Source organism: Lycorma delicatula, chromosome 12 (genome assembly GCF_047948215.1).
Source record: "Lycorma delicatula isolate Av1 chromosome 12, ASM4794821v1, whole genome shotgun sequence".
Classification (NCBI taxonomy): Eukaryota; Metazoa; Arthropoda; class Insecta; order Hemiptera; family Fulgoridae; genus Lycorma; species Lycorma delicatula.
Window position 1 is genome coordinate 35,614,222 of NC_134466.1, and position 26,539 is coordinate 35,640,760.

Genomic DNA, 26,539 nt, shown 5'->3' on the forward strand with positions numbered 1-26,539 from the left:
TGCAGAATTCGATAGAATATTAAGGTTATCTTTAATGTTTTTTTTTTCGATTTCTATGGCGTTGTTCATTATGAATTCCTAGGATCAGCAAATAAAATTACTTGAGCAGTTTATGTGAGATGATCTGAAGAAACCTAATCTCAAATTTGGGCAAATAATTTTTGGATTTTGCTCTACGGTAACGCTCCAGTTTGTGATTATTTTGCTAGAAATATCACCATACTGATGCCGCAGAGAAGATTAAAATGATAACGGTAGATGAAATAAAGGAAAAAATGGCCTTAATGAACAGAAAAATATACCAAAAAATGCTTTCCAAGAGCACAAATATTTTCTTCTTTCCCATAAATGTTTTGAAGATCCGAGGAAATACTGGCTCAAGTTTGTCGTTTCCCCAGAACTACTTTGAATGGTTCGTATGGCCGATAATAGAAGATAGAAGAAGTGAATCCTTTCTGTAAAAAATATAATCTCCGTTTATTTTTTTATCACGTCATATGTCAATTAAAACAATTTAAAATCAATTCAACGGTAATTTAATCAATAACAAAGGAAGATATAAAATAAAATGACCGAATTTTTTATTCCCAAGAATTTGAAACAGTCTGAAATAAATAGTTATACTTATTTATAGGTAATAGAATTTTATAATTTATCTATACAATATGTTATACCATTATTAAACGTATCATATATCAACCTGTGGAACACGAACATACACACACAAAACATTATATCAACAAATTGAAATCTAGTTGTAATAATATTTAAAAAAATCCAAGTGACAGAAGAAAGTCAACATTTAAACATTTATTTTGTTATCCAATTGCATTCATTGTAAAGAGCGAAAAAGAAAAGAAAACGATAAATAACATAAATAGTTGCTACACAATAAAACAGACAAGACAGATAGAATAATTTGACTTCAACTGTTATCGATTTATAGTTAACAATCAAAGTAAAATAATAATAATAATAAAAATGGATGCTCTCAAGAGATCGCATTCCATTCGATATGGTCCAGTTTAACTATTTATCGATCTATCGATCTATTAAAGTCGACTAGTCTATTGTAAATTTTAGTAGCGTTAACCGACCTAAATACACATTTATTTCGAATTTCATTATAAAATTTTCTAAAATAATTATTCTATCTAATTTTAAATTGATTTAAAATTAGCTTTTTATTGGAATATTCAATTATATATATATATTCGGTTTATAAAATTACGGATTTTCAGTTATCCATTAACCATGAAGTTTATATTTTAAGTAAAACTTTTTAATCAAAAGAATTATTTTAAATTATTAAAAAAAAAGTATGTCATTTATTTAATCACACAATAATACTAATTTGATGTAGTTTCTTGAAAATTAAAATTTCCGCTATGTACTAATAACAAAAGTTATTATCGAAGATTTGAATAAGATGTACTCTAATAAGTAAATTATTTTTATTAGTTACATTACCTCCAATTCTATCTTACGTATTTCTTGAGCGACCGATTTTATTTTACTTTCTGCGAATATAGGAAGAATAGAAATGTTAAAGGAGAAAGTATGGTGATAATGTCAAAAGTGGGGTATCAGAATTTTTGGCAAATCTTTACATTGCAGGGACCACCTTGTTCATCTAAATAACAAAAAAAAAAACAAATGTAAACAATGCGTATGTCGCATTGCTTTTGGCCTTGCGTCTTAGGATTCATCAAACCAATTTTCTTCACATTTTAGCTCAAGTATTTCTATATATGGGTCATTGATTACATTAATTTTTTTTTTTTAATTCATTAAGGGGTGGGTGGATATTGCAAAAAACTGATTTTGATTTTCTTCAGAGCCATTTTAAATTTTATTAAATCAAAGTTTTACCAAAAATGCACGTAAAAATAATAAATAATATTACAAAAAGTGTTAAAAATGTTTAAAGACTTGCTTTATACTTTGTAGTCATACTTTAGTCAAATTATTATCATACATTGCACGAGCATAATTAGTAAGTTAATTTGGATTTTTAAATAACTAATATCATATATTTAAATTTCTAGTATATTTATAAAATATCAAACAAATTTTCAATCAAACATTTACTATACAAGTAACGAAATAGTGAAGTTTTTGATTATTGAAATACAATTGTAAATTAACAAAACTTTTTTGTCGCTTATATGTATTTTATAAATTTACCCCCGTACGGGAGGATGTTTGCAAAAGTAATGATGGAGTATTGTATTGTTACCTGACCTTAGTAACTGCGTAAAATTTCATCAATTGGCAATGTCAAGAAGTATATTAAATTAAGGATACAAGATCTGAGGACAAACATGAAAAAAACATTACGCGTTAAAGAAAAATAAGTAAAAAAAATATTTTTTTATTTTATTTTGATATATTTCCCTTCGATTTTATGTTAAAAAAGCTAATTTGGTATTTTATGCATCACATATAGGACTGTATACATATAGGACTGTGTCTATAATTTCCCAAAATTATAAACCCTGGCTCTTAAACAAAGAAAAGGTTTTTAAGCATTTTTACGTACTTATTTTAGTCTTTATTGGAGTGTCAGATTTAGAGAAATTTTTATTTAAGCAAATTTTTTATACTTAACCTATACATGAATATTTTTAAAAAAGATTATTTTAATTTATGCCCCACCTCTAAAAAATATAATATTCTGTTTTTATTTTTTGGTTTTAACTCATTTAATTTGTATTGTTAGAAAAAACATTTTTCTTTTTTTGTGGAAATGCGATATTTTGTTCTTCTCAGTGGTGAATTTTCTTTGTTGTGTTCTTGTGTTATTTTCAATACTATCATGTCTCTTTCAAGGTTTTGATCAATTTGTTACTAGGTTTTTGATTTTTAAATTTCGTAAATACTCTGTTTGGGTTTATGCTTTGAAGGTGTCACTAAAAGGCAAGTCTTCTTTTATGATTGCGTCCGATATTTTCTAAATGTTTATGTACAGTTCATTATTATGTCTTCTTTTATATCTTTTATGGGCTCTAGGACTTTTGTCAGTATTCTTCGTAATTTTTTTGTAGTTTATCGATTTTTTAAAATTATTTATATGTGCATCGTAGGTAACAAATTTGCTTTAATAAAGTTTTCTCTAAAATGCCTATGAAGAAAATCGAAATTGGTCTTTTTACGATAACCCTTACCCTTATGGAATTTTGAAAAAAAATTAATATGATCAATGCCCCATACATAGAAATACCGGAGCCAAATTTTAAGAAAATCGATTTGTCAATCTTGAGAAATAAGGCCAAAAGCAGTGGGACACTCGTACTAATACGTACACACATACATACATATATATATATATTTTTTTTTTGCTCTAAGTAGTAGGATCCTAGTAATGATTTGCAAAAAATGGCCGATATTCTATTTTTGATATGATCAACTTTCCTCTTTAACATTTAAAAAAAGAATGCTAAAAGTTCTAGCTATATTCCATGAGAAAGTAAAAAAAATAGACAAATAGAAAAGGAAACGTTTTCGAAAATTTATATTAACTTTTTATTTGTTTTACCTAAGAAAAAATTAATTCCAAAAGTTTATACTTTTTTTACGAACCCTTTAAAATTAGGTTTCTTTTAAAAAACATAAATAAAATATTTAAAATTAATATTTTCAACTAAAATCTATTCTTAAAAATATACTAAATCAATTACGGTATAAAAATAATCGTTAGATAATTCATGTAGAATTATATCTGAATTTCATGAGGCAAACGTCTCGTATAACCGTATGACCGGAAACATAATGAATCAGCATATATTAATCTATGAAATAAGGAGTACAGTAACACAGTAACATTTAAAAGAATGTGTTGCCTAAACTCTTCATCTATATATATATATATATATATATATATATATAAGAACGTAGTAAGTAATCTAGAGCTGTTCCCGTTGTCCAGAACGAATGAAATGCTCGCACAGATGACTCAACATTAATTCTCGTATAATGGTTACGAGTACAGAATAAAAGTTTTTATGGATACTGTAAATTTTTTTTCTAATATATATATGTAAATGCATAAAATAATTTTTGCAAATGTAACTAAGCAGATTGTAAGCAGGATAAATAATTAAAAACTTAATAATATAACAAACTATGTATAAAGTGTTAATAAAGTACGGAGAACCATTAAATAACTATTAGTTAAAACACAGATAAAAGGATTGCAGTACGTACCCGGAGCTATCCGTTACGTTCAAAAAAATTTTAGTGTCAATAGTAATGTAATAGAACAGAATTTGTAGCGTAATGAAAAGGACGATATCGTCCTTCCTTAATAATTTCCTAACTATTACTTACAGAGACATAAATGCGGTGTCATTTTATAACTTACATAGTCAGCTCGCCGATACAACTTTGAGTTTGCGTCCCTGGTGAGCGGATTGGCGGGGAGGGGGCACAGCGCAGATCGACCAAAACTGGCGCTCTCGCTCATTTCCATTCAGTGTAGCTCACGACTTAGGCTTGATAGCGCGGTGATTCATATGTTTGTGTTTAGAGATTGTCGAGATAAATCGATTTCAGTAATAATAAGTGTATTTTGCACAATATTTTTGTGTAAAATTTAAAGTAAACATGTAAAAAAGTATAAAATTTCAATATATCAGCCTCAGCCCGCGAAAAAGGCAGCCGGAAATATAAATTACTTATATCGTTGGAAAGGGAAGGTTATGGGCTACGCACAGGTACCCCAATGTCCGGTACCGAGCGAGCGAGACTGTTTCGAGAGCTTCGAAAAACTTGAACGGCGCGCTCAGTGAACGATGCCGACGGTGCGAGCACCTCTACCGCTGCTGATTATGCCTTATGTCTCCTACTTCTCATATCACAGACCAGTGTTGAACAATACTAACGTCGAATATTAGTCGGGATAAATATCATGTATCACTTAGTGTCTGTTTTATGTTAAAATTAAATTTAGTACGCAGTCAATATCTCGTTTTTATTTCAATCCAATACACTAAAAGTGACTCGCTGACATACAGACTGATCAGTTTATCTGTAGAGTTGACCAAATGAAGGAACTAAAATTATTCATTGGAGATTTTCAATTTGTTCAAAAAATGCGATGATCCTTCTCTCACATTTAACTGTACAAATAAGTTGGTCAATCTGTAGCTCGGAGGAACTTCATCCAAGGTCTGTAAGGTTTCACGTTAGACCAACGGCCGTGCGCCCTGATTCAGCCCCACCCGATTTTATTTTTTTTGACTGATGATTTAATTCACCACAAAAATTCATGAAAAAAAAGCTTATACGTAGTAATATGAATACGGAAATTTATAGCTTATGAAAAATGTGTTTGACCGCGAAATAAAATTTTATGTACTTTTCATTTTAATTCAAAAATTTTTACAGAGGTTAATAAGTATTAATAAATCAATATATTTAAATTTAAAAAAAATACACGTATATGAAGTCGGATTCAAACCGATGTGTGCATGTTTACAGATCCGACACGTTCTCACTTGCACTACATAACTACTTCAGCGGCGTGAAAAAAAAATTTTTTTAAATAATTAAAATAAAATACTGATACGGACACCACAAAAAATGTGATGCATTGTGGTGTCTACCACAATGCAATTGGGTAACTGTCCACTTTATTAAAGAATTGGAGGATCGTATCTCACTACAAACGAAACAAGTATAAATGAAGTGAAGCAAAAATGTGTATATGTAATTTAATAACCATACAAGGAAGTCATATGATGTCGACATTAGATTTTTTTTTTTGTTATAGATTCGTTTAGTTAATCCATATACTTTTTCATGGACCGCAATTTTTCTCTAAATCGTTTTGTTGATAAGTTTTTCCTAAATATTTTAAATTTTATGTATCTCTTTAGATTTTTCTGAACTTTAACAAATTTTGTGCATTATTTTATAATTTTCATGAATAAGTTTTTTCAGTAGAAATTGTTTTAAAGTTCAATATAGCAATACAATTTATTTTTACATTTATTTAAAATTTTAATATATGGTTATAAAGAATTTTATCTGACTAAAAAATTTCACCGTGAAAAAACAATATCTTGATTAACAGTAAAAAAAAAATAGCCCGGTGCAAAGTTTTCACGGCGCTGTTCCTTACGTTCAACAGAAATTTTAAATAGAAAAATAACGTTGAAATCTTCTTTGCAGAGAATTATTCATTTAAAAAAAAACATTATGCCTTATGTCTCCTACTTCTCATATCACAGACCAATGTTGAACAAGACTAACGTCGAATATTAGTCGGGATAAATATCATGTATCACTTAGTGTCTGTTTTAATTTATAACTTTAATTAATTTTTTTTTTTAAATTAATTTAAGTTATATTGATTTCCACAAGAGTATATCAAGACTATAATGATGTATACATTTTTATGTCTCAAAGAAAAAAATTGATTTCAAGGCATACTCCACAAACGAAAATAAAATATATATATATATATATATATATATATATATATATATATAAATGTGGGTCCGAAAATACTTAGTTTTCGAATTAAAGCTTGCGAAAAATTTCGTTCTGATTTTTTGTTTCAATAATAAAATTAAAGTCAAGGTAAATTCGATAGTTTCATATGGTTTGTGACCGGAAAGTTGAATAAAACAGGTACCAGAATAACATCTCTAAAGATTCTTTAAAAAATAATTGTATAACTTGCAAATGAGTGATCCAGTTTTATAATCGTAAGGTCTCGAAATCCTACCTCCATATCATTTGCCGATCTCTGTGGTGAAGTGATAAAATCGGCATTTATTTAAAAATATTTTTGTATAGTATGATAATTATACACTTCTGATGATTTGCTTCATATTTAATATTTTTATAAATAAATATATATATATATATTTATAGTTATCATCATCATATCATTTCAAAGGTTATTCACTACATGATGATGGCCTCTTCAGCATGTTTTCAACTAATACGTTTTTGTGCGATCTTCTGCTAGTTCGAGCCAATGTACTTCATAATAATGTACTTCGAGTGCTAATTTAGACAATTCTGCCATCAGTTCTTCTTGCAACATGGCCTGCCCACACCATTTTAATTCTTTAACTATCATAAAGTTAACGAGATCCCAGACGGGATCTTCCTATCCCGTCTGGTAATTCCAAGCATACATCGTTCCATATTTCTTTGTGCTACTTTTGGCTTCTGTAAAGATTAATGTCCAAATTTCCAGATTTCTCTCCCATAGGTAACGGACTGGCAGAAAACTTTCGTTTTAAGGCAAACGGGGAATTTGTTTTGAAAACGTTGTTAAGTCTTGCTGCTATCGTTGTTAAGGGCCTGCCATCCAAATTTAACTTGTATTTCAACTTCTTTGATTGCATTTCTTTCAGTCGACACCCGATGGCCAAGTTATGCGTAATGAACTGCTTGTTGATCGAGTTTTTCTTCAGAGACAAAAATATTTCTTTTCTGAGAAAACTTCTTAAACATGACCTGGATCTTTTTAAGGTTCATCCTTAGACCATAGGGTTCACCAGCCACCTGCAGTTCTTATGTGTATCATTGTAGTTCTTCTGGTTCTTGTGAGAAGGGAACTACATCATCTTCGAATCTCAGGTGGTTTATATAGCTCCATTTTTCGAATCTCTTCTTCCCAATATATATATATATATATATATATATATATATGTGTGTGTGTGTGTGTGTGTGTGTGTGTGTGTGTGTGTGTGTGTATTCGTTGACAGAAATAATATTTTCAATCTGAATCCAAAATACGTATTAATGAGAGGAACGAACGATAATAGAAGATTAATCGAAACAATTCAGAATGAGAAAGCTAATTGGCAGGCATATATCATAAAAGAACTATATCAGAATTAGAATTAAAAAGATTAGTAGAAGGTGAAAAAAGGAGGAGCCAGAGAACAGTAACAATTATAGATAATCTAAAAGGGAGTAGTTTTATAATTGTATCTAGATGCAGAGAAAGATGGAGACGGATATGAAGCAAAGGCCTGCCTAAGGACAGATATGATGATGATATTTTATAATGTTATTCATTACTTTTTTTTTTAAAGGGAATCATATCTCGTTTTATTAGGAAATTCACCAATTAGAGTAACGTTAACTGAAGAAATACTTATCTGGTAAATGAATAATTATAATTAATATTATTATAATTAAATGAGTTATTATAAAATGATAATAACAGAAATTTTATAGGTCTCTATATAACAGGTTAAAACGGGTACTGCACGCGCATTGCCCTCTGGGAATACTTATGTGCGTGTTAAAAGGTTAGATGAAAACGAACATTCTATATAACCTGTCTACTGAATTACTACAGTAGACCTATTGTTAATATTGAGAATAAGGTTGTAGTCATCATGCTAATATCATGTAATTTCTTACATTAATTTATGATAATTTTTTTTTTTTTTTAGTTTAGGTAATTCTTTGAAAAATCTATTTTGTCCGAGTCATTTCTTATGTATTTATTTTATGTGTAAATATTTGGCGCCGCCTTCAAAAAGTTAAAATTGAAAAACTGCAAAGAGTTTCATAACTTTTCCAGTAAAGCCACGTACTATGAAAACTATAATGGCCCATTAAATGTGACAAATTTAATTTGAAACAGTTAAAAAAAAAATTCAATTATAATAAAAACTGAAGTGAGACAAGGCGATGGTTTCTCACCAAAATTGTTCAACTGCACTCGAAAAAAGTAACTCGAGAATGGAAAAGAAAAATCCAAATATGTAAAATAAACAAAAATACAAAAATGGGAAAAAAATCTAAATCTTTAAGTGTAAAAGTTTTAGCATTTGGTGAAAATCTGGTAACTTTGGTAAACGATATTAGAGAATCCAAAAAAAATAAATCAAGGATTACGTAAACATGCAAACAAAATTGATCTACAAATTTCATCTTTCATCGGTAGGCTTCAAATTACTGTAGTAAAACAGTAATGTTGTATGGTACTCAAACATTACAGCCAATCAACCTTGAAAAATTGCTCAAGAACGAATGAAGGTCACTAAGGAAAATGTATGGTCCAAAGGTAACAGAGGAAGGATACAGACTGAAATCTAACAAGGCAATCTACCAAAATAAAGATAAGGAAAAGAAAAGTAAATTCTTTAAGCAATGATTAGATAGACTCAAAAAGATTAAATAAACAAGACTTTGACAAACTGTGGAATATGAAAAATAAATCAAATTACCTGAAATAGATGAAAGACGACCTCCAAAGGATAGCCTTGAAAGAAAAGGACTCCTGATCCCCTAGAAGAAGACATCCTTCAACCACCCCCTCCGTACTTAACCCTGATGGGCTTTACCGGATGTCATCTTTTAAACCTTGGCATATGACATCTCTCAGTCGCCTTGGCCCAGAATGCCAACAATGCGAATGCCACAAGCGACATTCCCATCGGTGTAACTATTACTAAAAATAATAAAACACATCTCTAGTCTTAAGCAAAACTGAAAAATATAGTCGTCGTAGGAACTGAAACACGTAGCTACCCGAAAGGTAAAGTGAGTTCACATGCGACAAAAACGCGGAAAAATACTAAAATAAAAACACAAAAATAAAACTAATAACAAAACAACCAAAACAATATAACACTAACAAAACAAAAACAACACTAACAAGAAATAAGGTACGCAGGAACACCCTAGATTCTCTCCGCAATCCATTCCCTAGCCAAGTAGTGCAGAAATTCTGCAACCACTGACCATTTAGCCCAGTCCTTCCAGTTTTGACTGAAGTCAAGCGTTGCTCCGACAGTATCCAGTCGACAAATTGCTGCAGTGCGCTCCAGATCTTATTTGGCGCACTCATTCAACACATGACTCTTAATCGTCCTGTACCCTACACTGCGGGCACAGGACTCTTGTGAAGAATAATTTTTAATATAAAAGTTTATGTAGCAGAAATAAAGACAGAAAGAAAATGGGCGGATGAGCAAAAAGAAGTGAAAAAATGAAAGACACAAGAAAGAAGGTAAACGAAGCTAGAAAGAAGTGATGTTTGCGTGGTCCTAAGTTTACCTTTTTACACAAAAATAAATGTTGTGCTAACAGCCCAATCTTTTTTTTTTTTAAGAAAACAATAAATTTAAATTTCGTACAAAAAATAGAATATTTTACATATTAACAGGATTAAAAAAAAAAATTAAAATTAAAAGAAGAGAAAAATAATTTTTTTTTAAATACAGTTATTTAGAAATGTTATTGTGAAGTTCTACTTTTTTTATTGATAATTTAACAAAGTTCATATACGCTAAACCTGTAACAGTGAGTTTTTTTATTATATATTCAAAATTGAAGTTGGATTCCAGTTATATGCTTTTTACGATAATATATATATATATATATATATATATATATATATATATATATAATATATATATATATATATCAAAGAGAATATAAAACCCTAAATTTTTCTTCAAAAATGTTATTATACCATCGTTTTATTTTTTTAAATAGAAATCAAATCGTAAATTTTTTGTTAAAACATACTAAAAAAAATCTTGTGCAGTTCTGCGCAAAAGACCAACTTTTTTTTTTACTTATTTTGTATATTTTTTTGTTTATATTTATTTTGTATAACTTTTTATGCAAGAAATATCCAAAACATAAATTGAGAGAATTAATAAAGTATATTTTATTTTTTTAATTTAATATAAAAATATATTTTCTATTTATAAGAAAATTAATTTATTATATCAATAATTTAATTAAAAAATTAAAAATAACGAGTACACCCTACACGCAAGCCTCAAGTTTTAAACACCACTATGACTCACTACATAAAGATGTATGAAAAATCTGATGTGGACTCCACATAACTTCTTGTACATATACAATTTTTTTTTTTAATGGAATGTACATAATATTTTACTTCATTAACAACTTCTGATATTTTTTTTATTGTTATTATTGAATTATTATTTATCATAAAACGTTTTTACAATTAGAGGTTAATAATTATTAATAAATCAATATATTTAAATTAACAAAAAAAAGTTAAAAAAAAAAAAAAGAGATGAAGTCTGATTCGAACCCATGTGCCTTCCCCTTTCAAGATCCAAATATTTCATTAATTAAAATTTCATTCGTCTATAACCAATGAAAATAAGTACCATGATTTATCGTTTAAAAACTCTCAGTGAGGGCTTATAACGGTAGTTAAGAAAAAGTCCAAAATCCAAATTGTTTTGGATTTTAAGCTTTTTTGGTTCAGTCGATTGCTATCAAAAAGGAACGTACGTATGGGGATGTACGTACGTACAGACGTCACGCCGAAACTAGTCAAAATGGATTCAGGAATGGTCAAAATGAATATTTCCGTTGAAATCTGAAAATCGAAATTTTTCGTGATCACAATACTTCCTTTACTTCGTACAAGGAAGTGAAAATACACAGATACGAAGTCAACATAACCTCAAACTGAGGTTATTTTTTCTGTTTTTGACCTTAAATTGAGCGTACCAGAAGAATAACTCAACCAACCTTCATCAAATTCTCACATACCACACTTCAATTACACTAATACAGCACATCTAAATTTCAATGAAATTTATGAAGTAGTTTTGGAGATTTTTGAGCGAAAAACTTTATACGTGAACAGTATATTCGTAATCTTCATACCTCAAAAAGTAAAGGTTCCAGAACAAAGTGCTGAGGAACATTTTGGAAGCGCCACGTTTGCGAAGAACAAGGAATCCCCGATTACCTAGGGATGTCATCTATTCGTGAGGAAATCCACCGGCTAAGTTCAAGTATATACTTACGTTTAACGTGTACGAAAACTACTTGGCTGTTAACCTTTTGGATAATAGTGAAGATGTGAGACGACTAAAGAGGCTACATGTATTGGATCTAGAGGCTGTTGTGCGTTGAATAACATCCTTTTGTAACTGAATTTTGCTGATAATATTTATGAATTATTTTAATTTAGTCATATGAATTATTTTGTTTTGTTGTTAATGAATTGTTTAAGTTTCGTGGTTTTGTATTCGTTTTCTATAACTGACCGGTGTTAATTTGTCATACTTGTTTTTCATACTTGTGAATGACTAGTGACTTTTTTTATACTCAATTGCTTGTTCTATTTTGTTAACCATTTAATTTTATTGTTTTTAATACCTATGTCAAGTTATGTTAACTTTTTATTTATCTTAACAATTAATTTTAAAATTGTGTGTACTTTGTTACGCTCAATTATATTTTTATTCGTTATAATTTTTATTGCACTATACTGTGTTTAAACCTTTATAATATAAAGGTCTTGGAAAATATCACTGATGGATATCACGTCATTATTACAAAATGAACACTTTACTTATAATTCATTGTTCAGGAAACCAATTGTAAATAAAGCAATACACCAAAAGAATATGTATTACATTTTTTTTTCATTCAGACATGGGACTCAGTATATTTGTGAACGCTTGTTGTTTATATGGTAAAACAAATATCGACTGTATTATAAAACCTAACTATTTCTATAAATATCATTTTCCAGGCATCTGTTAATATAGAACAAATAATTATTTTAAAATTTATCGTTTGTAAAGTGTACTTTTAAACTCTATTGAAATGTAAATAAATTTCAGAAACATCGAATACGGCTGCTTTTTTTAAGTTAAATTACCATAATAAGAAACGTACAAAAAATTATACGACAGTCTTTTTTATAATGAATTAACACTTTCCAATTGAGATATTTCATATGTTATTATTTGAGGTTGTAAGGGTGTGGGCGAAAGAGAGTGCTAAAGTTAACTGATTTGTTTTTCCTAGAAAGTAATGCGTAATTGTTTTTAATAATTTATACAGTAAGCGCAACAGTACATTGTATTATAATAATAATAATAATACTGTTCGATGTTATATACCGAGGAAGATGTGCGCTGCAGTTGTTTCGAATTAGGTTTAATTTTCTGCCTTCACAGACTTCATCACGTTATTTAGTTTATTACTGTTTATTTTCCGTAGGTTGGCAATATGTAAACAATGAATAATATTACGAATGTAATTTAATAAAATTAGGTTCTCCTCTCAATTATCCCGCCTATAAGTTAAATATTAAATTTCTACCCACAATAGTAATAAATAAAAATCTAACAATACGAAAAATTAATCTCTCTCTTAGTATATTTTTCTACCAATCAATTTTTTAAGTAAAATTAATCATCTATCAATCAATTTTTTTTCTCGAATTTATTTTTACGTTTATTATTAAAGATAATAATGAAAAAATGTCCAATGTAACGAAATCTAAAAATACAGTAATTTATCAATAACATCAAAATGAATTTAACTTAATATAATTCAATTACATAGATTTCACAAAATATACGTCTCTAAATTTGAAAAAAAAAATAATTTATTTTTTTTAGAAACTATGCAATTCAGTACGAAAAATATTTTTTTTTTAATAAATAAGAAATCAAAACTAAAATATTTTAAAAAATCAAATCTTTCTACAAAAAAAGTTTTGAATTGAATTTTTTTAAATAAATATAGAAATTATTAAAAACAATAATAATAATTATTATTACAACGGATATAATTTGAAATATAGAAAACCACCATAATAATTGTTCGTCGGGTAGAGTGTATCCATTGAGGTGGAGGACATTTTCAAACGTTTAATAACTGTAAGTTTGTTTTATTGTTTGTACTTTTTATTTTTCTAAATTATTTAATTTTTTTGTTATGAAATATTGTTTCCGTTAATATAGAGTTGAAATCTACCAAGTTTTGATATGTTTTGTTTTTAATAAACTTCAAAATGTTTACGTTTGTATTTGGTTTTTGTGAATTTTATTCATACCATTTTAACTCAAAATCAAATTCTCCAAAAATTTTATTGGGTTTATCAACAATTTAACAAAATTTATTTAACGCTAAACATAAAATAATGTTTTTTCAATCCTTAATTTTTTATACTTTATACCAGATCTCTCAAAAACTACTGAAAGTACAAATCTGAGACTTATTTTTTCCTATTTTTTTAGGTAAGTTCGTATAAAACTACTAAATTTTCTCCTTAATTTCGGTTCTAAGAATTATAATCTGGCTTAATTTTACTGAAGACGCAGAAATCAGGGTGAAATCTTTCGCCAGCCGACATTCGCTAACGAAGAATTTCCAAACCTTTGTTTATATGAACTTACTTCTTTTTTTTATAGTATAATATGTCATGATAGTTTGTTACATTTTTTGTGACTCATTCTGTATATAAAAAGTTTGTATAAGCCGACAATTATAAATAGCTGTGAAACTTACACAGTTACAACAAAATAATATTATTATTTAATTCAAATAATAAATATCCAAAACGCCGAACCATTATTACATAAAAAAAAAACAAAAAACAATCGAATGTTTAAAAATAAAACAAGTCACTGTACACTGTTTTTTTTCTCCTTTTTTAAAGTACGAAATAGAAGTACAGCAAGAGATAAATAAAGACAGATGTGCGCTCAACTCAAGACTCAATGAATTATCTATAAAAATATAATAGTCGAATCACAACACAAGAGTAATAATATATCTTCCAAAACTAACGGACACCCTAATTGATTACAACACTTAAAGTAGTAACAGTAATAATAATAATAGTAAAAACATAGTTTCCGTTCAAACATTTCATCTTCTCTTTTATTCTTTCTTTCTTTTCACTATCTTCGTCAAATTATAAAATATTACAAAACTCCGTGACTGAGATCGTCACCCGTACCAACAGATTGATTTTCTACAGTTATTATCATTATTATTGCTGTAAATGTTCATTCGTTGAAATAGTTGCAAAACACAAAAAATAATCTTTGAAAAATAATTCCATAAACATATATTACAAAAACTCAATATATGAGAAAGGAATTGTCATAAACAGCCTTTGCCAAAAAGTCGACTAAAATAATTAAATTCTAAAAAAACAGCTTAAATTAACAATTTTTTCTGGAAAACGTTTGGCCCAAAAAAAATCTGATGTGAGAACCACATGAATTTCTTGTACGCCTATTAAATTACGCGTACATATATAGTTTTTTTTTTTTTTTGAAAAGTACATAAAATTTTATCTCATTACTAACTTCTGATATTTTTTCATTTTTTATTTTATTGTAATTATTGAATTATTATTTATGTAATCTTTTTACAATCAGAGTTTAATAATTATTAATAAATCAATAAAGTTAAATTAAAAAAAAAGAGATGAAGTGTAATTCGAACTGATGTGCCATCCCTCTGTAATCTCCAAGTATTTCATTAATAAAAATTTTATTTGGGTATAACTCTTAAACCAATGAATACAAATACCACATGATAGTGCACAACTAGATGTTACAACTGTCCTAAATCCAAAATGTCAACATCCTACGGCTAATCGTTTTTGAGTTATACGAGATACGTACATACGTACGACGTCACGCCGAAACTATTCAAAATGGATTTAAGGATGGTCAAAATGGTTATTTCCGTTGAAATCTGAAAACCGACATTTTTCGCGATCACAATGCTTTCTTTACTTCATACAAGGATGTAAAACGTTAATTAAAGCATTCTTCACACATTTCTTCGTACATTGTGATTTTTTTCAAAAGATATTTGTAAACCTGCTTTTTTTATTGTTTCATTTACTTAATTTTAATTTATTTTTGTTTTTATTTACTATAAAAAAATATATGATAACTTTAACAAGTTAGAAAAGTACGTTTTGAGTGGACACCTGTAAGCTTTATTGGAATAATGTAATTAGTTAAATAATAAAAAATAATTATGTTTGTGAACGTAAAGATGATTTTCAGTTTTATCACTGGAGGTAAGATTAAATTTAAGCTCAATATAATTTACTATAACTTTCAGTTACTTAAATGCAAGTTTTTAAAAAAATAATAAGTAAATTTATCGTTTATTTGTTCCAGAGTGAACAAATAAATAAATAATATAATTGGAATTTTAAGAAATTTATAAACGGAATCTAAAAAAGGCTAACTAGACTACGGATTCTTATAAGTATATGAGTTAAAAGCAGCGTGGTTTTGGGGTCATGCGGTTATTGAATATTAAATAAATGTTAAAAATTAATAGAAATTGATTTACCTTTTTTAGTAGGCTTTCTGATTTTTAAAAAAACTGGCAAAGTATTGTATAACTTTCCCGGCTATGCCGATCAATGGTCATATTTTTTTTTTACAAATTTGTAGAGGCAGTGCTTTAAAATCGTAGAAAATTTTTAAAAACTGTAAAATATAAAATTTTATAAATTCTAAAAACAAATAGTAGAAAAAAATAAAACAAAGTTGTAAAAAATAAAATTGTATGAAATTGTAAAATTAAATAGATTTAAAAAATCATTAAGTCTTTGCATAATTTTGCTGTATTAAAACTAAACATTTTAATAAAGCTAAAATTCACCAAAATCAGTTTTACAAACGTTGACATCGAGAAAACTAAAAGGTTTTACAGAATTTGTTAAGATGTAATAGCCCAAATTTCAAGGGTGCTTTTATATTGATTATGATGATTATCAAAATAAGATAAAAACATCAAAACTCCCAAATTTCGAATTTTTTATTCTATTTGGTTTCTTATACTGTGGGGAAAATCAATGAACAATTTATTTATAAAGATGTGATGCACAAAAAAAAAGAATTAGAAAGATTTTCTAAAAATATCCTTATGTAGCTTAACAAGTTTGCTTTAGTAGAATGTTCTCTAAACTAACATCGCCTTCAATTAAGTCTTTTTTTTTTATCTTCAGTCATTTGACTGGTTTGATGCAGCTCTCCAAGATTCCCTATCTAGTGCTAGTCGTTTCATTTCAGTATACCCTCTACATCCTACATCCCTAACAATTTGTTTTACATATTCCAAACGTGGCCTGCCAACACAATTTTTCCCTTCTACCTGTCCTTCCAATATTAAAGCGACTATTCCAGGATGTGGCCTATAAGTCTGTCTCTTCTTTTAACTATATTTTTCCAAATGCTACTTTCTTCATCTATTTGCCGCAATACCTCTTCATTTGTCACTTTATCCACCTATCTGATTTTTAACATTCTCCTATAGCACCGCATTTCAAAAGCTTCTAATCTTTTCTTCTCAGATACTCCGATTGTCCAAGTTTCACTTCCATATAAAGCGCCACTCCAAACATACACTTTCAAAAATCTTTTCCTGACGTTTAAATTAATTTTTGATGTAAACAAATTATATTTCTTACTGAAGGCTCATTTCGCTTGTGCTATTCGGCATTTTATATCGCTCCTGCTTCGTCCATCTTTAGTAATTTTACTTCCCAAATAACAAAATTCTTCTACCTCCATAATCTTTTCTCCTCCTATTTTCACATTCAGTGGTCCATATTTGTTATTTCTACTACATTTCATTACTTTTGTTTTCTTCTTGTTTATTTTCATGCGATAGTTCTTGCGTAGGAAGAATTTCTACGCAATTTCAATTAAGACTTAATTTCAATTAAGTCTAAAATAAAAAAATAGAATTTTCAAAAACTTTACTGCTTTTACGTCCGAGGTCAATAATTCAACAAAGTCTGATGTGGACACTACATGACTTCCTTGTACGCCTATTAAATTAATAGAGATATATACAGATTTTTAAAATTTAATAATACATAAAATTTTATTTCATTAATCTGATATTTTATTTTATTTTTTTTTTACAATCAGAGGTTAATTAATTAACTAATATATTTAAATAAAAAAAAAAAAAAGTTAAAAGAAATAGAAAAAGGAGATGAAGTCCGATTCAAACAAATATGCCTTCCCCTTGTAAGATTTAAATATTTCATTAATTAACATTTTTATTTTGCTATAACCCTGGAATAAATGAAAATAAGTACCACTTATGGTTGGTATATCGTTGAAAATCTCTCAATGAGTTAGTACTGCAGTTACGAAAAAGTTCAAAATCCAAATAATACTGCAGTTACGAAAAAGTTCAAAATCCAAATTATTTGGATTTTGGGCTTTTTTCGTAAATTTTGGTCCAGTCGATTGCAATCAAAAGGGAAGGTGCACAACTAGATGTTACAACAGTCCTAATCCAAAATTTCAGTATCTCATGGCAATATTTTTTGAGTTATGCGAGATACATACATTTATACGTACAGACGTCACGCCGAAACTAGTCAAAGTGGATTCAGGGATAGTCAAAATGGATATTTCCGTTGAAATCTGAAAACCGAAAATTTTTCGCGATTACAATACTTCCTTTACTTCGTACAAGGAAGTAAATATATCAATACAAAGTCTACCTTTAATTTCAGGTTTTTTTGACAACCTTAACTGAAGAACTACTCAACCAATCTTCATCAAATTTTCATATGCATGACGTGTATGAAAATATACACTGCTACAGTATACAATATATATAAATTTCAATGAAATTGATGCAGAAGTTTTGGAAATTTTTGACCCACAAATTTTATACACAGCCCTGTATATATATATATATATATATATGGAAATTATATTTTAAGTGAGTGGCATTTTCGTACTTCTCATACCCCAAAACGTAAAGAAAGTTAAATTTCACTCCCACTTATCGCAGCGTTTGACCAAAGTACTGTACCTTTCTTCGAAAAAAAAATTAAAACAAATTTACTACGATTAATGACCCAGAAATATTTGAGCCAAATTTAAAGAAAATCGGTTTGGTCATATATAAGGCCAAAAGCAATGTGAAAACGTAGTACATTCATATGTTTTTACTTCCTTGTAGGAAGTAAAGTATTGTAATCGCGAAAAATTTCGGTTTTCAGATTTCAATGGAAATATCTATTTTGACCATCCCTGAATCCATTTTGACTGGTTTCGGCGTGACGTCTTTACGTACATACGTATCTCGCATAACTCAAAAACGATTAGCCGTAGAATGTTGAAATTTTGGGTTTAGGACTGCTGTAACATCTGGTTGTGCACCGTGCACCTCCCTTTTGATTGCAATTGACTAAAGAAAAAGTGTCCAAAAAAGCCCAAAATCCAAAAAACTTTGGATTTTGAACTTTTTCATAAGCCCTCATTGTGAGCTTTTCGACGATAAGTGATACTTATTTACATTAGTTCCAGAGGTATAGCTAAATGAGATTTTAATTAATAAAATATTTGGATCTTACAAGGAGAAGGCACATCGGTTTGAATCAGACTTCATCTCCTTTTTTTAACTTTTTTTTTAATTTAAATATATTGATTTATTAATAATTATTAACCTCTGATTGTAACAAATTTTTTATAATAAATAATAATTCAATAATAACAATAAAAAAAAATATGAAAATCGAAAAGATTTTTTTTTCTTGATGAATAATTCACCCGTAAGTGCTTGAAGCTTCTATTTGAGAATATGGAATGGAAACCTTTTTAGCTTATGAATAATAATTTGGGATTCAAACCCGGACCTCTGGTGAAATGTCAAGGCGCAACCACTCCGCCACAGGAATCAGTAAATTTGATTTTTAACCTACGTATTATCTACTTGGGTATTTATTTTTTAAGATTCCCTTCAAACGAGCATAAAACTGAAGTATTAAAATCTTTCATTGTTTAAACAGCTAAGTCTGTATAAAATAAGTTTAGGACATAAGATTCATTAAAGGCCAAATTTTGTTTTTCTTGCTTAAACCGATAGAAGCAAAAAACAAAGAAAGAAAAATCGTAAAAATCGATAGACATTACAATTAGAGTAGGGCATTAGAAGCAAAACATGGATATAGGAACAAAATTTTCCTGTCGATCAGACCAGGTGGAAAAGGTCCCTAAACGTGCCTCAATTAACATACTGAAAGTCGACAGCCTTACTAAAAAATATTATCCGGGTGGATCTAGTAAAATGGCCCAATCGATCGATGTAAACGAGTTGTAGTCCCGTTTTTCGGTTGTAACTAGTGAAATACTGAATTTATCGAAAAATATTACAAACAAAGGTTGTAGAACGAAAAGTTTTACACAAAAAACGTCTAGTAACATTTTCATAAGTTCATAAATAAATCTGAGAATACTCAGTTCAGAGAATACATCAGAAAATAAAACTTGTTTTTATCTTAATTAAATTTTTTGAAAAATTTTTTAAATTAATTAAATCGAAGGTTAACACTCAATACGTACTTCTAGATAACTTTACCAAGTTTATCATAAAAATCTGTTTTTGTTAACTTTTTACAAACATTTATTTATACTGCTCTTTTCCATGTTTGGTGCGCACTGACGCATTTTACAAATATTTCGCTCACAAAACTCGGTCAAAAATTAAAATTTGTGTAAAACTGAAATCACCATCTAAAAGTAAATACTTTTCCGGAACATATATAATTTCGTAAAATTTTAGTAGGTTATGATAGGTATTTTGTACTTAGTGAAAGGTCCAAAATACGTTTCTTGAAATAGAATGATTTTAAAATTACTGATTTTTTTTGCATTCATAACTATTGCATTCATAAATATTCATCTTAACAATATATTTGCGAAGATGTTTTTAATTTCGTTTTTATTTGCAGGCCTTTGATAAACAAATATGAAAATACTTCGACCTGACAACATAATACTATAATGTGTTATTCCTAAATGTAGCAAATGCTTTTAAATTTAACAAACGTTATTTTTGGTACTTACGTATCAACGCCACCGCAGCTACAGCTTTATTTAAAAACAAAGTAGTCAATCGGATTATCGGTAGAAAATGAACAGTCTCTTTATTAATTTTAATAAATGGTTATTTATATACATTTATAAACCAAACTTAACCTACGCTCGCTAACCTTAACACCGTAATTTTTTGAGTATTTATTTAATAAATTCAGTAATTATTGCAATTATTTATTATTTAAATAATCAAAATACTCCTGTTAATTAGTCAAGGTTAGCGAGCGAAGCGAGCGTAGGTTAAGTTTGGTTAAATTATATAATAAAATAAATAAATATAAATAACCATTTATTAAAATTAATAAAGAGACTGTTTTGAAATTATATTAAACTCTACATCGGCCCATTTTCCACCGAAATTGACTACTTTGTTTTTAAATAAAGCTGTAGCTGCGGTGGCGTTAATACGTAAGTACCTTATTTTTTTAGTAGGTATCTTTTATGATCGATATTTTGATTTTTTGCATTATCTATCGTAGATATAAAATTATAGATATTTGTTTATCGCGCGTGCGTGTTAAAACGGTGTCGCCGCAACTCCTGCCTTATATTTCTTCCCACAGGCAGTATATAAAGTGCTACTGTTTACTGCGCAACCTCGTTTATTTTTGATCCGATTGGAATGTGTCCATAAAATCTTTTTTTGTAGAATTTTCCGTTCTAGATTTCTTACGAGTAATATTTTCTGTAAAATGAATATTTAACGACCTACAGCCAAAATAACGGAAAAAAGCACGGTTTATAAATTTCATTTTGTTTATAAACACATATCGGAATGGTAGTGAGGCTCTCGACTGTTAGTATATTAATTGAAGCGTGCTTAGGGACCTTTTACTCCTGGTCTGATCGCCATGAAAAGTTTGCCCCTGTATTCATATTTTGAATCTAATGCTTCTACTCTGAATAGGGACAGATTTAAATAAATCTTTACTTCAGCTTTGTATGAAATGTAATAAAAACAAAAAGAAACGTAATAATAATTTAGATATAAATACAAGGTATCTTACGACGAAACAAAAATAATTTCATGACATATTCTAGAAATGAAAATAAAGAAAAGTGTTTATAGAAACGTGGGTCTGAATACAATTCGTTTTAAGTTATAGTTAGTGAAAAATTTCACCCTGATTTTTGCTCCACGGGTAAAATAAAGCCATTAAAACTTCAAAAAAAATGTATGGTTTGTAATCTGAATCAATAAAAAAAAACTGGTTACAGAACTGTATATCTAGTGATTTGAGAGAAAATTATTGTAAAACATAAAAGATTTACAAAAAAATATTTTTTAAGTTTGATGTTTAATAACTTAGTTGAATTTTCATTAAGCAAAAGTTATAAAAAATTTAAATCAGAGAAAATCTATGGACGTAACATCAACAGAAGACGAAGGAAATCTTAAGATATTTGACTTTTATTAAAAACAAAATGGGACAACGTGGCAAAAAAATACTTCATAAAAATTTTAAATAGAAATAACTATCATTTAAGTACTGGAAAATATCTAAAAATAAAATAAATTATTAAAAATAAATAAAAATGTACTACAATAATTGTTCAAAATGTTTTCCTTAACTCTATGTACATATACAGTATTAAAAGCTACTTAAAATACCTTCATGAATATCAGGCTTTTTCAAATACGTTAAAAATTCTTGTTACTACTTCTTTTCCGGTGAACCTTTTGTTCATATATTAACGACATTGCAGTGTTCTAAGGTTCAAATAATAATAAAGGTAGTATATGGATTTGAACACTAGATCGTGTACACCGGTGTTCTTTGGTGGTTGGGTTTCAATTAACCATACTTCTCAGAAGTGGTTGACCTGAGAGTGTACAAGACTACTTCCTTCACATTCTTACATATATCATCCTCATTTATCCTCCGAAGTAATACCTTACGGTGGAGGCTAAACAAAAACGAGATAGCGTTAGATCAGGTGATCTGACTTCTAATTTAAGTACTGTTTCTCCGCTTAAAATATAAACCAGGGATAATGTGCAACTAGAAAGTTGTTAAGAAAATACAAAATCAAAATTAATTTGTACAAGATGCTGATTAAATAGATGGAAAAGGTTGTATTCGTAATATAAGCACGAGTACTGTATATAATGCAAAATCTGTAACTAATGAAAAATGTCCAAATCTGATTGGGATTCGAACTCAGAACTGGCTAATGTAATAACTTTTACTTCCTTGTACGAAATAATGGAAGAATTGTGATGTCGAAAAATTTATCTTGTCATGTTTCAACGGAAATATCCATTTTGAACATCCCTGAATCCATTCTGACTAGTTTCGGCTTGACGTCTGTACGTACGTTTGTATCCCATAACTCAAAAACGATAAGCGGTAGAATGCTGACATTTTTGATTTAGGACTGTTGTAACATCTAGTTGTGCACCTTCTCTTCTGATTACAATCGACTGAACCAAAAGTGTCCAAAAAAGTCCAAAATGCAAAAAATTAAGATTTTGGAATATTTCTTAACTGCAGTAATTAGCCCTTACTGAAAGCTTTTCAACGATATATCATAAGTGGTAATTTTTTTCATTGGCTCCAGAATTACAAACAAATAAAATGTTAATTAATGAAATTTTTGGATCTTACAAGGGAAAGGCACATCGATTCGAACCAGACTTCATCTCCTTTTTTAACTTTTTTTTTAATTTAAATATATTGATTTATTAATAATTATTAACCTCTGATTGTAAAAAACTTTTACAATAAATAATAATTCAATACTAACAAAAATAAATATGAAAAAATATCAGAAGTTATTAATGAATAAACTTTTATGCACTTTTCATTTTAAAAAAATGTGTGTATATAATTTAATGGGCGTACAAGGAAGTCATGTGGTGTCCACATCAGATTTTTTACGATTTCTTTAATTGTAGATTCAAGCGTTATTAAATATTTTTTATGCTAATGTATATTCTCATCTGAAATACAATATAATCTCTAGGACCTTCCGCAAAATAAAATCAGATCGATTTTTTAAGATACAAAAATAGGCAACCATTGTTTGGCTATATGTGCAATAAAGAATAGTCCTTCTTAAATGAATAACAATATCATCATGTATTAAACTACCAATGTATTGTTTTCGTGTAACTCAACACTATATTCCAGGTAACAAGAAAAGGGCTTATTTTGTTTCCATTACCATTTTTAATAAATTACTGAATCACTTTTTTTTTAATCTTCACATAAATTTATTTAAAATATAATTAAAAAGTTTTTCTTTTATAGAAATATTCTGTCTATGAATTTTTAGATAACAGTAAGTAAAACATTTAAAACAATCTTTAAGTATTTTAAATCAAATTTAACGTAAACATAAATATTTGCTCAAATAATTTTTATTAAGGCTTTGTATTTTATTTTTAGTTTTTTAATTTAGTATCATCATACGGTATTCATATTTTAAATAAAATATAATGTAGACTTTAATTAAATCAACTTTTGTATTTTATAATTGTGTATTGTTATAATGCTCTGATTAAGATCGTGGTTTCTCTTGATCCATCCAGATAAATGTAGGGGAAATTACTTTTTTGTTTTATCCGTGGATAAAACAAAATCCTAACGTGATTCATACATTATTATAAACCGATTCAGGATAAAAAATGTATTTGTTTTGTTTTCGGATTAGAACTATGAATAGTATAAGCAGTTAGGCTATAAATGGAATTTAATATAAAAAATATGGATTAAATTTTATTGATAGGAAATAAATAAGATCCAAAAAAAAAGATATTTCTATTCCATAATTAAAATTCAAAAGGTTTGTGCCTGATAAAGATGTTTAAAATTATCCAAGAATGTGAATAAATTCTCTATAATAAAGAATTAGTTTTAAAAGTACAAATTAGATGATGATAATAATAATAAAAATTAAAGACTAACCTCAAAACTCCGGTTTTATAATAAGCCTGAGATATTTTTCATTAAATTTTTACAGCGCCTTCGAGTATACATCACAGTAACTTAAAATATTAGTCATAAATATGTTATATTGATAAATAATTGGCTCTAATAAAAAATTATTTCTTGTTATCGATTAATTAATATGTTTTATATACGCACCTTTTATAGTTTTTCTTAAATAACATAAGTAAAACGTTTGGTTTAAAAAAAAAAAAAATAATAAAATCACACAAATTATTGAAATAATTTGATTTTTTAAATACACATTGTTTTAAATTAATAAACACAACACTAATAAAAGGGAATGTATAAAACTAGTTTAGTAACTTTTTTTTATTAAAACTGCTGAAAGAACACACTAAATTCATAAAACCGTCAACGACGAGAGCACGCAGCTAACTGCCGGATTATTCCCAACAGTACGGACACAACGGATGCTTACGACATAACATGTTCTGCGTCTAACTACAGTCAACTTCCATCGCTCCACCAACCGGTGTGTAGAGTTGGGGAAGTATTTAGCCTAGATACAATTTACACACATCCAATGCAATACAGGCAGCTACTTCAACACAGTCCCGGTCAACAGAAAAATTCTTTTTTTTTTTTTATTTATTTATGTTTAAAAAAAAAACTGCAACTAAAACTGTTCTTTTTTTTGCTTTATAAATTAATTTACCGCAGAAAGAGAAGCGTGTACGTTGAAATATGAAAATGGGAATTTTGTAGCGTATGAAAAATACATTACCTGACTGGAATTCGAACCCGGGACTCCAAATGAAAGACCGAGACTCTATTTTTCCACCACGAAGATCGCGTATTGATATTATTTTTTTTATTAATTTATAAATCATCTGAATTTCGCACGGGAAAATAATGAAATAAAAACGATCAAATTTTATATTCTTTTGGAATTGTTTATAAAAAAACATAATTATTTTTACCTTCCCTTTTAATATAATACAGCTACACTAAAAGCGAAGTATAATGATCGATTTCAAAAAAATGATCAATAAATCAATCTTTCTTTTTTTTTAATTGTGCCTTAAGGGGACATTTTAGAAGAAAGGTTTTTTCACAAAAAAAAAAAATCTTTTATATTAGAAAAGCAAAAAAAAATTGTTTAACGTTATCCCTAAATTCAAAATAACCATTTTTATAAGTTAATTTTTATTTACCTATGTATGTTAAAGTGTTTGAAACTTAATAACTCCAGATACCGAAAACCAAATTTCTTCAAATTTGGTAGGAATATGTCACCATCAGAGGGATTTATTACAATAAATGTTTGAAAAAATTTGAAAAAAATGTTGGATCGTTTTTATTTCATTATTTTCCCGTGGAAAATTCAGATGATTTAAAAATAAAATTTTACTGGACATTTTATCAAAAAAATTTTTCTTACAAAAGTTGAAGCCCTTTTTATCAGGATAACAAATTACGCAAATTTTTTTTTTAATATTCACCCCACCTACCCAAAAAAAAATGGATTGAATTTTTTTTACTATTCTTGCTTCAGAAAAAGGAATTATTAATGGGAAAATTTTATACGAATATTTTTAGCATAAATGGGCTTTAAAATGTTTATAAATATTTCCTCCAATCCATTCATGTAGTCTGTGTTAACGAAAAATCGGTTTTTTAAACTTTTTAAAAGTTTGAAAGCTCAATGTATAATATCCATAAGGTTTAAAATGTGGAAGTATTGATATTTCATTATCCTCAAACCTCTAGTACAAAAAAAGAACCTAAGAATTTATTCAAGTTTTATAGAAACCTGAAAAAGACACTAGATTCAAAAGACAGAATAATAGAGTACGGTAACTCAAGTACGCACACGTTTGATGAAGAAAATTCCACAGCAATTTTATCTGTATATTTTTATCTGTTGGCAAGGTGATAAAAATATAATAATGAACTAAAAGGATTCATTTTTTTTTC

General features: G+C 28.1%; 1 protein-coding gene across 3 annotated transcripts in view; it reads right to left on the reverse strand.

The window, feature by feature from the left end:
* The window catches only part of Cad96Cb (protocadherin Fat 4-like Cad96Ca), a 177,120-nt gene extending 152,062 nt beyond the window's left edge, over positions 1-25,058 (reverse strand). For 2 of the 3 annotated variants that reach the window (XR_012758540.1, XM_075380089.1), the window contains exon 1: positions 24,758-25,058. The gene's annotated coding sequence lies outside the window, so the exon portion shown is untranslated. Of the gene's footprint in view, positions 1-24,577; positions 24,736-24,757 lie in introns of those variants that run through there. The other variant, XM_075380090.1, reaches the window with a different exon arrangement.
* Between the last annotated feature and the right edge of the window lie 1,481 nt (positions 25,059-26,539).